Source organism: Coregonus clupeaformis, chromosome 7, assembly GCF_020615455.1.
Source record: "Coregonus clupeaformis isolate EN_2021a chromosome 7, ASM2061545v1, whole genome shotgun sequence".
In the NCBI taxonomy this organism is placed as follows: domain Eukaryota; kingdom Metazoa; phylum Chordata; class Actinopteri; order Salmoniformes; family Salmonidae; genus Coregonus; species Coregonus clupeaformis.
Window position 1 is genome coordinate 8,324,743 of NC_059198.1, and position 13,153 is coordinate 8,337,895.

At 43.8% G+C, this 13,153-nt stretch overlaps 1 long non-coding RNA gene across 1 annotated transcript; it reads right to left on the reverse strand.

Annotated features, from left to right (window-relative positions):
- Positions 1 to 508: 508 nt before the first annotated feature.
- Positions 509 to 1,396, reverse strand: LOC121532614. Its single transcript, XR_005994340.2, has 2 exons — positions 1,185 to 1,396; positions 509 to 850 (listed from the first exon to the last, which is right to left on the reverse strand). It is a non-coding gene; the product is annotated as an uncharacterized LOC121532614 (long non-coding RNA).
- Between the last annotated feature and the right edge of the window lie 11,757 nt (positions 1,397 to 13,153).

Here is a 13,153-nt window from a genome sequence, read left to right on the forward strand (position 1 = left end):
TTCCCTCTTCAAATCATGAACATTTTCAACTGTAAAATATTTTACTGCAATTAAAAAGTGGTGAGTGGTACTGGTACTCCCCTAATGTAATCATGCAGACACAATCCACAAATCATAATAGGCTGATGTGTAGAGGACATCCTCAGATAAATGGATATAACATTACTGTGATCACAGATGATAGCAAACATTTAAGAAGCAGTTGCACTTAATTTACAAATCAAGTGTATTTGACAGAAGTTGTATTGATTTATCTTGAAGTCCTGAAAATCATGCATGATATAGGCCAGCTTGTCAAACACTCTGCTAGTTGTATAAAGGTTATGCTCCTATTTCAGATGTTTGCAAAAAATCTGATTGGATTTAATGTAATACAGCACCAATGCACAGGACTGCCACATCGCATTGAGAATGTATGCAGTGTAGGTAGAGAGGGTTTCAAGGCTTGCAGAGGGGTTCTCGAACAGAGGGATATTGTGGTATTTAAATTAATTGTACAAGTAACAAATAATTTAAATCAGTGTATTTTACACACAGAGATATAATCAAAGTACAATTTACAAGATAGGAATTAACACTAAGTATTTAGCTACACACATCTAAAATGTGGTAGCCTAGGCATGATGGCCTAGGCAGGCAATGGCATCTGTCCATGTACATTTTCACCATTACTTTGTATTGTCTTGGCTGTCTGCAGATGCTGAGTCCCCACTGAGCGAGCTGACAAAATTGTAGATCCTTGTAGAATAAGGAACAAAGTTTTCCTTGTATATGATGGTGGTTTTCATGTGGGCACTCTGGATAGTCACTTCTCTAGGATTTGGAGGTTCTTCCTCCTTCTCTTCTTTGACTGCCGGAAGACAAGACGAAGAAACATACAGAATTTACTAAACATGCAATTTTGTCATTCAATAAAGGTAAATCTGTGCTGAAAGCTGATACATTTCTGACAAAGTCTAACTTGAGCTTATCAACAATTGCAAGGTCGAGGAAATTGAATAGTCAATCTTTGGAAGCACTTTCATTAGAAATCATTAGCAACTTTGTTCAACAACAGTCCATAATATAATGTGATCTGTAGCTATGGTATTGGTATTTAGATAGATAGCTAGACAAGCTGTGGCCGCTAGCTAGCTAGTTAGCCAACGTTAGCTAGCTGAGCGGCTGTGAAGCAAGTAGCCTACCTGGCTTTTCTTCATTGCGCCCCATGTACTGATAATATCCGTATGTGCCGAGCAATGTCCATATACCGAAAGCGTACAGCATAGACACCCGTACATTCCACTTGACTATTTCTTTGATTTGCATGTTTTCAAGTTTTTTGCAGCTTGACTGTACATATATCGTAAATCATAAGGACGCGACCATGTTGGACTAATCCGGAAGAAAAACTAGTTAGCCGATAACTTCTTCTTCTTCTTTGATGAGGTTTAACGGCGGTTGGCATCCAATATGTTGCATTACCGCCACCTACTAGACTGGAGTACAACTTCCTTATATTTTGCTTGAAAAAAAAAATACAATAAAGAAATACCCTACCATCTAACACTACACTCACAAATTCAACAAAAAAATTGATAAAATAACATTTACACCACCCTACTCCGCTATTTAAATCTATTTAATCCTACCTCATGCCCTCAACCTGAAAGTATGGGACATCACCACTTAACACACCATGTAACTCTTCTGATGTAAAGTCTCACACACCCAAATACCTCTCTGCAGCTGCCACCACAACCTCAATTTTCTTCGACTTATGTTCCATCCCTGCAGTACAATTAATAACCATTGCTATAAATGCTAAAAATCCAATCTTACTGAAGCATATATCACTTCTTGGCCTATCCCGCTGTACTGGTACATAACTACTTCTCTCACCACTCCTCCCCCTTGACCCATTTTCCTCTACTTTCTTCACTGCCTCAGCATATGACAACTTCTGCACTACTCTTACCCTGGAAACCTCAACCTGCCTCTCTCGCACGGACATTTCTGATCCCCAGCCCCATGGGCACCCCTACAATAAGCACATACCGCTACTTTCCCCAATGCTACACATTCCTTTGTCTCATGCCCTTCTGCACACTTCTCACACCTTGGAACCTCCCTCCTACACATTGCTGCTACATGCCCATAAGTTTGACACCTGTAACATCGTAATGCATTCGGTACATAAGCTCGTACAGGATAACTTATATATCCTATTAGCCAATAACTTTCAGGGTAAAATAAATAAATAGATAACATAAATAAAAAATTGAAATGTAAAACGGGTGAGGTCGTCGGGGTAAGCTTGCTTTATACATAGTTTGGGCTTTGTCGAGTAAAGCTTAAACTATGTATTTAGATTGTGAGTTAGGTATTGTAGGTAGTTATCGTGGGTTGTTGTATGTAATTATTGTAGGTTAGTATTGTATTCGGCTGAGCCCGGTGAAGCACGGCTAGCTAGCTAACCCACTACCTGGACTAGCTGGCGGGTAGCTACTGGCAACTACTAGCAACGGTATAGTTGTTTCACGCCTGAGAGTGCCTGTAATTACGCCAGCTGGCTGCCTACAATAATTACATACAATAATGCCTACCATTGAGCTGTTTTCTAACCTCATTGTCTGAACCATTAACGTTAGGTAGTAAGTGGCTACTGTGCTTGAAATTTAGCTAGCTTGTTGCTACCTGGATAGCTACTAGTAAACAATAGCTGGAACGACCTAGCGAACAGACGCGAACTGGCTGAGTCAATTCAGTGGCTAGCTTTGCACTTGGCTAGCTAACAGTAGCTGCTAGGGGTAAGTTATAACCTACATTTGTGTTTTGTTTTTACATATTGGTAGCCAGAGTCGTTCAAGGAATTCGGGACATGGGTGACTAGTTAACGTTAGCTTGGCTCTCTCTGTGTGTTCGTGCCGTGAAAGGAGGGGTTTCTTCTTTGTCTGAAAGCAATGGCTAGCTAGTATGCTAACTATTCTAGCTAACTAACTGGCTGAATAAGTTGACGACGGACTCGCTCAAGCTGTCGGGACTAACCCACAACGTTAGACACGGACACGAACGATCTGCATGGCGTGTTGACACACTGGTGGTTTGTTGTGGCCGAGTATTGGTGCTAAACTGTGTTGTTGGAGTCCGGCATGCTAGCTGGCTGTGGCGTCTTATGACTAGGTGCCCTGGACGATTTTCACGGAAGAATACTGTACCACGTTAGCTAGCTGAATAAACTAAGTTAGTCTATTCCTAGAAAACATTGAACCGCTGTAGTTCACAACAATTATAGTTTCTGAGGTGGAAGTTGGGAGAGTTATATTTGGGTGTTGTGGTGAGGGAGGCCCCGCTCTCTCCTTTCCCAGATGTTTAGTTCATTTCATTCCGATCTCCTTTGCATTATTGTAGCCATTTTCTGTAGCCTGTCAACTATGCCTCTCTCTATCCCTGTTCTCTCCTCTACGCACAGGCTATACAAACGCCTCACACCGCGTGGCTGCTGCCTCTCTAACATGGTGGTCCCTGCACGCACCACCCACGTGGAGTTCCAGGTCTCAGGCAGCCTCTGGAACTGCCGTTGCTGCCAACAAGGCAGAGTTCATCTCAGCCTATGCTACCCTCCAGTCCCTCGACTTCTTGGCGCTGACGGAAACATGGATTACCACTGAAAACACTGCTACTCCTACTGCTCTCTCCTCGTCTGACCATGTGTTCTCGCATACCCCGAGAGCATCTGGTCAGCGGGGTGGTGGCACAGGAATCCTCATCTCTCCCAAGTGGACATTCTCTATTTTTCCCTGACCCATCTGTCTATCTCCTCATTTGAATTCCATGCTGTCACAGTCACTAGCCCATTTAAGCTTAACATCCTTGTCATTTATCGCCCTCCAGGTTCCCTTGGAGAGTTCATCAATGAGCTTGACGCCTTGACAAGTTCCTTTCCTGAGGATGGCTCACCCTCACAGTTCTGGGGGACTTCAACCTCCCTACGTCTACCTTTGACTCATTTCTCTCTGCCTCCTTCTTTCCACTCCTCTCCTCTTTTGACCTCACCCTCTCACCGTCCCCCTACTCACAAGGCAGGCAATACGCTTGACCTCATTTTTACTAGATGCTGTTCTTCTACTAATCTCACTGCAACTCCCTCCATGTCTCCGACCACTACTTTGTATCCTTTTCTCTCTCGCTCTCCTCCAACACTACTCACTCTGCCCCTACTCAGATGGTAATGCGCCGTCGCAACCTTCGCTCTCTCTCTCCCGCTACTCTCTCCTCTTCCATCCTATCATCTCTTCCCTCTGCTCAATCCTTCTCCCTCCAATCTCCTGATTCTGCCTCCTCAACCCTCCTCTCCTCCCTTTCTGCATCCTTTGACTCTTTATGTCCCCTATCCTCCCGGGCCGGCTCGGTCCTCCCCTCCAGCTCCGTGGCTTGATGACTCATTGCGAGCTCACAGAACAGGGCTCCGGGCAGCCGAGCGGAAATGGAGGAAAACTAGACTCCCTCCTGGCATCTTTTCACTCCCTCCTCTCTACATTTTCTTCATCAGTTTCTGCTGCTAAAGCCACTTTCTACCACTCTAAATTCCAAGCATCTGCCTCTAACCCTAGGAAGCTCTTTGCCACCTTCTCCTCCCTGCTGAATCCTCCTCCCCTCCACCCCCTCCTCCCTGTCTGTGGATGACTTCGACAACCATTTTGAAAAGAAGGTTGACGACATCCGATCCTCGTTTGTTAAGTCAAATGACACTGCTGGTCCTGCTCACACTGCCCTACCCGTATGCTTTGACTTCTTTCTCCCTCTCTCTCCAGATAAAATCTTGCGACTTGTGACGGCAGGCCGCCCAACAACCTGCCCGCTTGACCCTATCCCCTCCTCTCATCTCCAGACCATCTCTGGTGACCTTCTCACTTACCTCACCTCGCTCATCAACTCATCCTTGACCGCTGGCCATGTCCCTTCCGTCTTCAAGAGAGCGAGAGTTGCACCCCTTCTCAAAAACCAACACTCGATCCCTCTGATGTCAACAACTACAGACCAGTATCCCTTCTTTCTTTTCTCTCCAAAACTATTGAACGTGCCGTCTTTAGCCAACTCTCTTGCTATCTCTCTCAGAATGACCTTCTTGATCCAAACCAGTCAGGTTTCAAGACTGGTCATTCAACTGAGACTGCTCTTCTCTGTATCACGGAGGCTCTCCGCACTGCTAAAGCTAACTCTCTCTCCTCTGCTCTTGTCCTTCTAGACCTGTCTGCTGCCTTTGATACTGTAAACCATCAGATCCTCCTCTCCACCCTCTCCGAGCTGGGCATCTCCGGCGCGGCTCACTCTTGTATTGCGTCCTACCTGACCGGTCGCTCCAACCAAGTGGCGTGGCGAGAAGCTGTCTCCGCACCACGTGCTCTCACCACTGGTGTCCCCCAGGGCTCAGTTCTAGGCCCTCTCCTATTCTCGCTATACACCAAGTCACTTGGCTCTGTCATATCCTCACATGGCCTCTCCTATCATTGCTATGCAGACGACACACAACTAATCTTCTCCTTTCCCCCTTCTGATAACCAGGTAGCAAATCGCATGTCTGGCAGACATATCAGTATGGATGACGGATCACCACCTCAAGCTGAACCTTGGCAAGACGGAGCTGCTCTTCCTCCCTGGGAAGGACTGCCCGTTCCATGATCTCGCCATCACGGTTGACAACTCCGTTGTGTCCTCCTCCCAGAGTGCGAAGAGCCTTGGCGTGACCCTGGAAACACCCTGTCGTTCTCCGCTAACATCAAGGCGGTGACCCGATCCTGTAGGTTAATGCTATACAACATTCGGAGAGTACGACCCTGCCTTACACAGGAAGCGGCACAGGTCCTAATCCAGGCACTTGTCATCTCCCGTCTGGATTACTGCAACTCGCTGTTGGCTGGGTTCCCTGCCTGTGACAATAAACCCCTACAACTCATCCAGAATGCCGCAGCCCGTCTGGTGTTCAACCTTCCCAAGTTCTCTCACGTCGCCAGGACAGCGGAGTCACTCACCACCTTCCGGAGACATTTGAACCCCACCTCTTTAAGGAATACCTAGGATAGGATAAAGTAATCCTTCACCCCCCCCTTACCCCACCCCACCCCCCGAAAAAAACAAATAAACATTGTAAAGTGGTTATCCCACTGGCTATAAGGTGAATGCACCAATTTGTAAGTCACTCTGGATAAGAGCGTCTGCTAAATGACGTAAATGTAATGTAAATGTAAAACAGTAGCTTAATAATATAATTACATAGGCATTTTTATATTATGGTTAGTGCAACTGATTAATAAATTATAATAGCCATGGAATTAATGGAACATCTAACTTATTAGATAAGTATTCACCCCCATTTTTATTTAATATTTGTTTTATTCTTTTGTCATCTTATAACTAATGAGCAGAGACCCCTGTTGCTCAGAAATCCACTAACTGCCAGTGGTATAAAAAGTACCCAACTGTCATACTTGAGTAAAAGTAAAGATACAGTGAGGGAAAAAAGTATTTGATCCCCTGCTGATTTTGTAAGTTTGCCCACTGACAAAGAAATGATCAGTCTATAATTTTTAATGGGAGGTTTATTTGAACAGTGAGAGATAGAATAACAACAAAAAAATCCAGAAAAACGCATGTCAAAAATGTTATAAATTGATTTGCATTTTAATGAGGGAAATAAGTATTTCACCCCCTCTCAATCAGACAGATTTCTGGCTCCCAGGTGTCTTTTATACAGGTAACGAGCTGAGATTAGGAGCACACTCTTAAAGGGAGTGCTCCTAATCTCAGCTTGTTATCTGTATAAAAGACACCTGTCCACAGACGCAATCAATCAATCAGATTCCAAACTCTCCACCATGGCCAAGACCAAAGAGCTCTCCAAGGATGTCAGGGACAAGATTGTAGACCTACACAAGGCTGGAATGGGCTACAAGACCATCGCCAAGCAGCTTGTTGAGAAGGTGACAGCAGTTGGTGCGATTATTCGCAAATGGAAGAAACACAAAATAACTGTCAATCTCCCTCGGCCTGGGGCTCCATGCAAGATCTCACCTCATGGAGTTGCAATGATCATGAGAACGGTGAGGAATCAGCCCAGAACTACACGGGAGGATCTTGTCAATGATCTCAAGGCAGCTGGGACCATAGTCACCAAGAAAACAATTGGTAACACACTACGCCGTGAAGGACTGAAATCCTGCAGCGCCCGCAAGGTCCCCCTGCTCAAGAAAGCACATATACATGCCCGTCTGAAGTTTGCCAATGAACATCTGAATGATTCAGAGGAGAACTGGGTGAAAGTGTTGTGGTCAGATGAGACCAAAATCGAGCTCTTTGGCATCAACTCAACTCGCCGTGTTTGGAGGAGGAGGAATGCTGCCTATGACCCCAAGAACACCATCCCCACGGTCAAACATGGAGGTGGAAACATTATGCTTTGGGGGTGTTTTTCTGCTAAGGGGACAGGACAACTTCACCGCATCAAAGGGATGATGGACGGGGCCATGTACCGTCAAATCTTGGGTGAGAACCTCCTTCCCTCAGCCAGGGCAATGAAAATGGGTCGTGGATGGGTATTCCAGCATGACAATGACCCAAAACACACGGCCAAGGCAACAAAGGAGTGGCTCAAGAAGAATCACATTAAGGTCCTGGAGTGGCCTAGCCAGTCTCCAGACCTTAATCCCATAGAAAATCTGTGGAGGGATCTGAAGGTTCGAGTTGCCAAACGTCAGCCTCGAAGCCTTAATGACTTGGAAAAGATCTGCAAAGAGGAGTGGAACAAAATCCCTCCTGAGATGTGTGCAAACCTGGTGGCAACTACAAGAAACGTCTGACCTCTGTGATTGCCAACAAGGGTTTTGCCACTAAGTCATGTTTTGCAGAGGGGTCAAATAATTATTTCCCTCATTAAAATGCAAATCAATTTATAACATTTTTGACATGAGCTTTTCTGGATTTTTTTGTTGTTATTCTGTCTCTCACTGTTCAAATAAACCTACCATTAAAATTATAGACTAATTATGTCTTTGTCAGTGGGCAAATGTACAAAATCAGCAGGGGATCAAATACTTTTTTCCCTCACTGTACCTTACTAGAAAATGACTAAAGGAAAAGTGAAAGTCACCCAGTAAAATACTACTTGAGTAAAAGTCTAAAAGTATTTGGTTTTAAATATACGTAAGTATCAAAAGTAAATGTATACTACATGACCAAAAATATGTGGACACCTGCTCGTCGAACATCTCATTCCAAAATCATGGCCATTAAATGGAGTTGATACCCCCTTTGCTGCTATAACAGCTTCCACTCTTCTGGGAAGGCTTTCCAATACATTTTGGAACATTGCTGCAGGGACTTGCTTCCATTCAGCCTCAAGAGCATTAATGAGGTCAGGCACTGATGTTGGGCGATTAGGCCTGGCTCGCAGTCAGCGTTCCAATTAATCCCAAAGGTGTTCGATGGGGTTGAGGTCAGGGCTCCGTGCAGGCCAGTCAAATTCTTCCACACTGATCTCGACAAAACATTTCTGCATGGACCTTGCTTTGTGCACAGGGGCATTGTCATGATGAAAGGAAAGGGACTTCCCCAAACTGTTGCCACAATGTTGGAAGCACAGAATAATCTAGAATGTCATTGTATGCTGTGGCGTTAAGATTTCCCTTCACTGGAACTAAGGGGCCTAGCCCGAACTATGAAAAACAGCCCCAGACCATTTTCCTCCTCCACCAAACTTTACAGTTGGCTCTATTCATTGGGACAGGTAGCATTCTCCTGGCATCTGCCAAATCCATATTTGTCCGTCAGACTGCCAGATGGTGAAGCGTGATTCAATCACTCCAGAGAACGTGTTTCCACTGCTCCAGAGTCCTATGGCACCAAGCTTTACACCACTCCGGCAGGCACTTGGCATTGCGCATGGTGATCTTAGGCTTGTGTGCGGCTGCTTGGCCATGGAAACCCATTTCATGAAGCTCCCGACGAACAGTTCTTGTGCTGACGTTGCTTCCAGAGGCGGTTTGGAACTTGGTAGTGAGTATTGCAACCGAGGACAGATTATTTTTACGCGGTAGGTGCTTCAGCACTCGACGCTCCCGTTCTGTGAACTTGTGTGGCCTACCACTTTGTGGCTGAGCCGTTGTTGCTCTAGACGTTTCCACTTCACAATAACAGCACTTACAGTTGACTGGGGCAGCTCTAGCAGGGCAGATATTTGACGAACTGACTTGTTGGAAAGGTGGCATCCTATGACGGTGCCACGTTGAAAGTAACTGAACTCTTATGTAAGGCCATTCTACTGCCAGTGTTTGTCTACGGAGATTGCATGGCTGTATGCTTGATTTTATACACCTGTCAGCAAAGGCTGTGGCTGAAATAGCCACCAATTTGAAGGTGTCCACATACCTTTGTATACGTGGTGTATGTAGCCTTCTGCAATCATTGCATCTAAATGGTCTCTGTCCTGTGAGTCCTCATGTGTACTTCAAACATACAGTATGTCACAGACTGCACTGATATCTATTGTCCCCTGTGTGGGACCTCATGTGTATCTTTAGATGTCCCATTGGATTGAAGCCTGTGCCACAATCAGTGCAAAAATATGATTTATCCACTGTTTGAATTTATATGATATTTTTTCATAATCCTTAGCAACTGCAATGCTAAGAACTAAGAAAATATTATTTGGAAGTCAAGAAGGGTTCTACATAGTGTTCGTCACTTAATAAATAGGCCTAGTGAAAATTATAAATTAACTTAATTATAGATTATATTATTAGGAATTATTAATGTCTTTATTGTTAATGCAGATGATTCATACGTTATTATATTCATGCAATTTTGCATCACTATTGTATAAAGTATAAAGTTGTATAAAAGCAGCTATGTGATAGCTGATTTAAAAAATAATTGTATTCAACGTTACCTTCTTTTTAGAGAGAGAGCGCGAGAGAGAGAGAGAGAGAGCGCTCCACCAATACACCCTCCCTAACAGACTCTCCACATCAGATAAGAGCGTCTGCTAAATGTAAAACATTTTAATAAACTGGGTGAGGTCATTAGTAAGTCATATGCACCTCTGTCAACCTCATGAGATTCATACCCTTCAGAAATCCATAACATGAATTAAATAGCATGCCATGCAAGCCTCAACATCGCCAGTCGAAATCCCCCTGGCATATTCCTTGTAGTTTCCCCAGTTTTCACAGAAATACAGTGTACAGTATGTCCCAAAGCTGTGGGTTAGCAGCATAGCCTTATATAGTTAGGGTTGTAGAGATTGGCCTATCTGCTCCTCAGGGACATAATATAAGGTGCACCCTTGCTTGGTTGTATGTTTGTGGAGGTTGTAACATTTAGGCTAATGTCACAACGACTACATGGTAAGATACTAGGGAATCTCACAGGTAAACCACCTGCTGCTGCTCTCTGACACAACTGTAAATCCCTGTCTGTGGTGCATTGTGATTTCAGGATCTTGTACCCAATTTGTTACAAGGTGTGACTCAGCTAGTCAGTCATTTCTTGAGGCAAAGCAGAATAAAAACGGACTAAGACTAAGCGTTGCTTCAGGCTTGACACATGATACAACCACATAACAGAGAAGGAACTTCACAATGCTGCATCACATTGAAATATTTAGAAGAAGCCTATAGGCCTAATCTGAAAACACACATGTTTTTCTTGGAAATGGTAAAAGATGATTCATATAAATAAAATAACAATAAAAATATATAGCCAAATGAATGCTATAGGACTTAGGGCACTGTACAGGACAGGTGTTGAGTGGGACCTAGTTTCAAAATCACCCATAGGCCAAATGACTAACCAGAGTGCATTATGGGAGAAGATTCATAGCAGTCCTACTAAGGCTGTCCTAAGTCATATAGTATTAGATGCTATTAAAATCAGTGATTCATCAAATAAGCACTTTTAAAGTCCTCAGAATATCTAACCCCTTAGGTTACCTTCATACACACACAACCAGTTACGTACTGTATGGCTTGGATTGAACCACAATGTACATGAAAACTTTACTGTTTCATGTGCTTTGTGAGAAAAAAAGAGTTTCCTTCTCGGAGGACTAACTATTCTATTCTACTGTTTGTTTTTCAAAAACAAGGACTACAAGTGTGATGAGGATCTGGCACAAAGCTGCATCCATTTCTTAAGACACACGCAACATGTAGGTACAATATGTATATCTCTCAGGCTTTTCCCAAACATTGTTTACAACCACATGTCTTCAGAATCAGCCAGGGGAACATAGTTTCTGTCCTGTCATGAAATTCATAAGATTACCCAGAGCAATGTATTTTTCCTGGCTGCAGTGTTTGAAGATCACCTTTGCCAGCCAAATTGATGCCGCTGAGGGATGTTGGCACATTGGCACAATACTTCACGCAACCTTAGCAGCCCCCAAATCTGGCGAGGGCCTATAACTGTCACCTGCTTAGCACCTCAGTAGTTTTCTTGACAACTAATTACGACTGCCAGAGAGATGATGGGAGATGGTTGAAAACGTTGTGGCATGTTTCAGAATTCAGTACTATCTATACGTCTTTTTCTGTTGGGTAAACTAACTGTTACACCCACTCCCGTGTTTAAAACTAGTATTCAAATACATATCTATACTATTTTGATCCTTCTACGCCCATAGAACATACATAGATAACTGCATCCCAAATGGTACCCTATTCCCTCTATAGTGCACTACGCCTGACCAGAACCCTGGTCGAAAGGTCTGAGAGTCCTTTAGGTGCCTTTTGTGGTCCTCTGTAGCTCAATTGGTAGAGCATGGCGCTTGTAAAGCCAGGTTAGTGGGTTCGATCCCCGGGACCACCCATACATAAAAATGTATGCACACATGACTGTAAGTCGCTTTGTATAAAAGTGTCTGCTAAATGGCATATTATTATTATTATTATTATTATTATTATTATTATTATATTACATATTATATTTATATTGTTATATTAAAAGTATTGCACTGTAGGGAATAGTGTGCCATTTGGGACACAATCATAGACACTGTTTATCCTTTCTCTATAATGTAATAGCAGTGAGGAGTGGGTTGAAATCCACAATCCATGCCTGCCTAGACTCGAACATGCCTGTCTGATTTTTCTTTGCCTTTAGGTTAAGAGTTTGGTATTTTTAATACCGTCACTAATTTCACGCTCGGCCTAGGCTATAAGTTAAGACATAGTAAATCTTCATATTATGGGTGCTGAAGTGACAGCTCAGTTTAGCCCAACCGGTGACTGTGCTGGCCACTCCATTATAGACAGAATACCAGCTGACTGCTTCTTCCCTAAATAGTTATTGCATAGTTTGGAGCTGTGCTTTGGGTCATTGTCCTGTTGTAGGAGTGTCACGCCCTGGCTCTGGGACTCTGTTATGTTGAGCCAGGGTGTGTAGTTTCTATGGGTTTGTGTTCTAGGTTCATTATCTAGCTCATGTGTTTCTGTGTTGGCCGGGTGGTTCTCAATCAGAGGCAACGAGTATCAGCTGTTGCTTGTTGTCTCTGATTGGGCACCATACTTAGGCAGCCTGTTTTCCACAGTGTATTGTGGGATCTTGTTCCGTGTATGGTTTGTGGCTGTTACCTAGGGCTTCACGTTTTGTTTTGTTTCGTGTGGTGAATCAAATATAAGTATGTACGCATATCATGCTGTGCCTTGGTCCACTTCCTCCAACGATCGTGACAAGGAGGAAATTGGCTCCAATCAATACCACAGGGTATGGCATGGGGTTGCAAAATGAAGTGATAGCCTTCCTTCTTCAAGATCCCTTTTAACCTGTACAAATCTCCCACTTTACCACCACCAAAGCAACCCCAGACCATCACATTGCCTCCACCATGCTTGACAGATGGCATCAAGCACTCCTCCAGCATTTTTTCATTTGGTCTGCATCTCACAAATGTTCTTCTTTGTGATCCGAATACCTCAAACTTCGATTTGTCTGTCCATAACACTTTTTTTCCAATCTTCCTCTGTCCAGAGTCTGTGTTCTTTTGCCCATCTTAATATTTTATTTTTATTGGCCAGTCTGAGATATGGCTTTTTGTTTGCAGCTCTGTCTAGAAGGTCAGCATCCCGGAGTCGCCTCTTTACATTTACGTCATTTAGCAGACGCTCTTATCCAGAGTGCA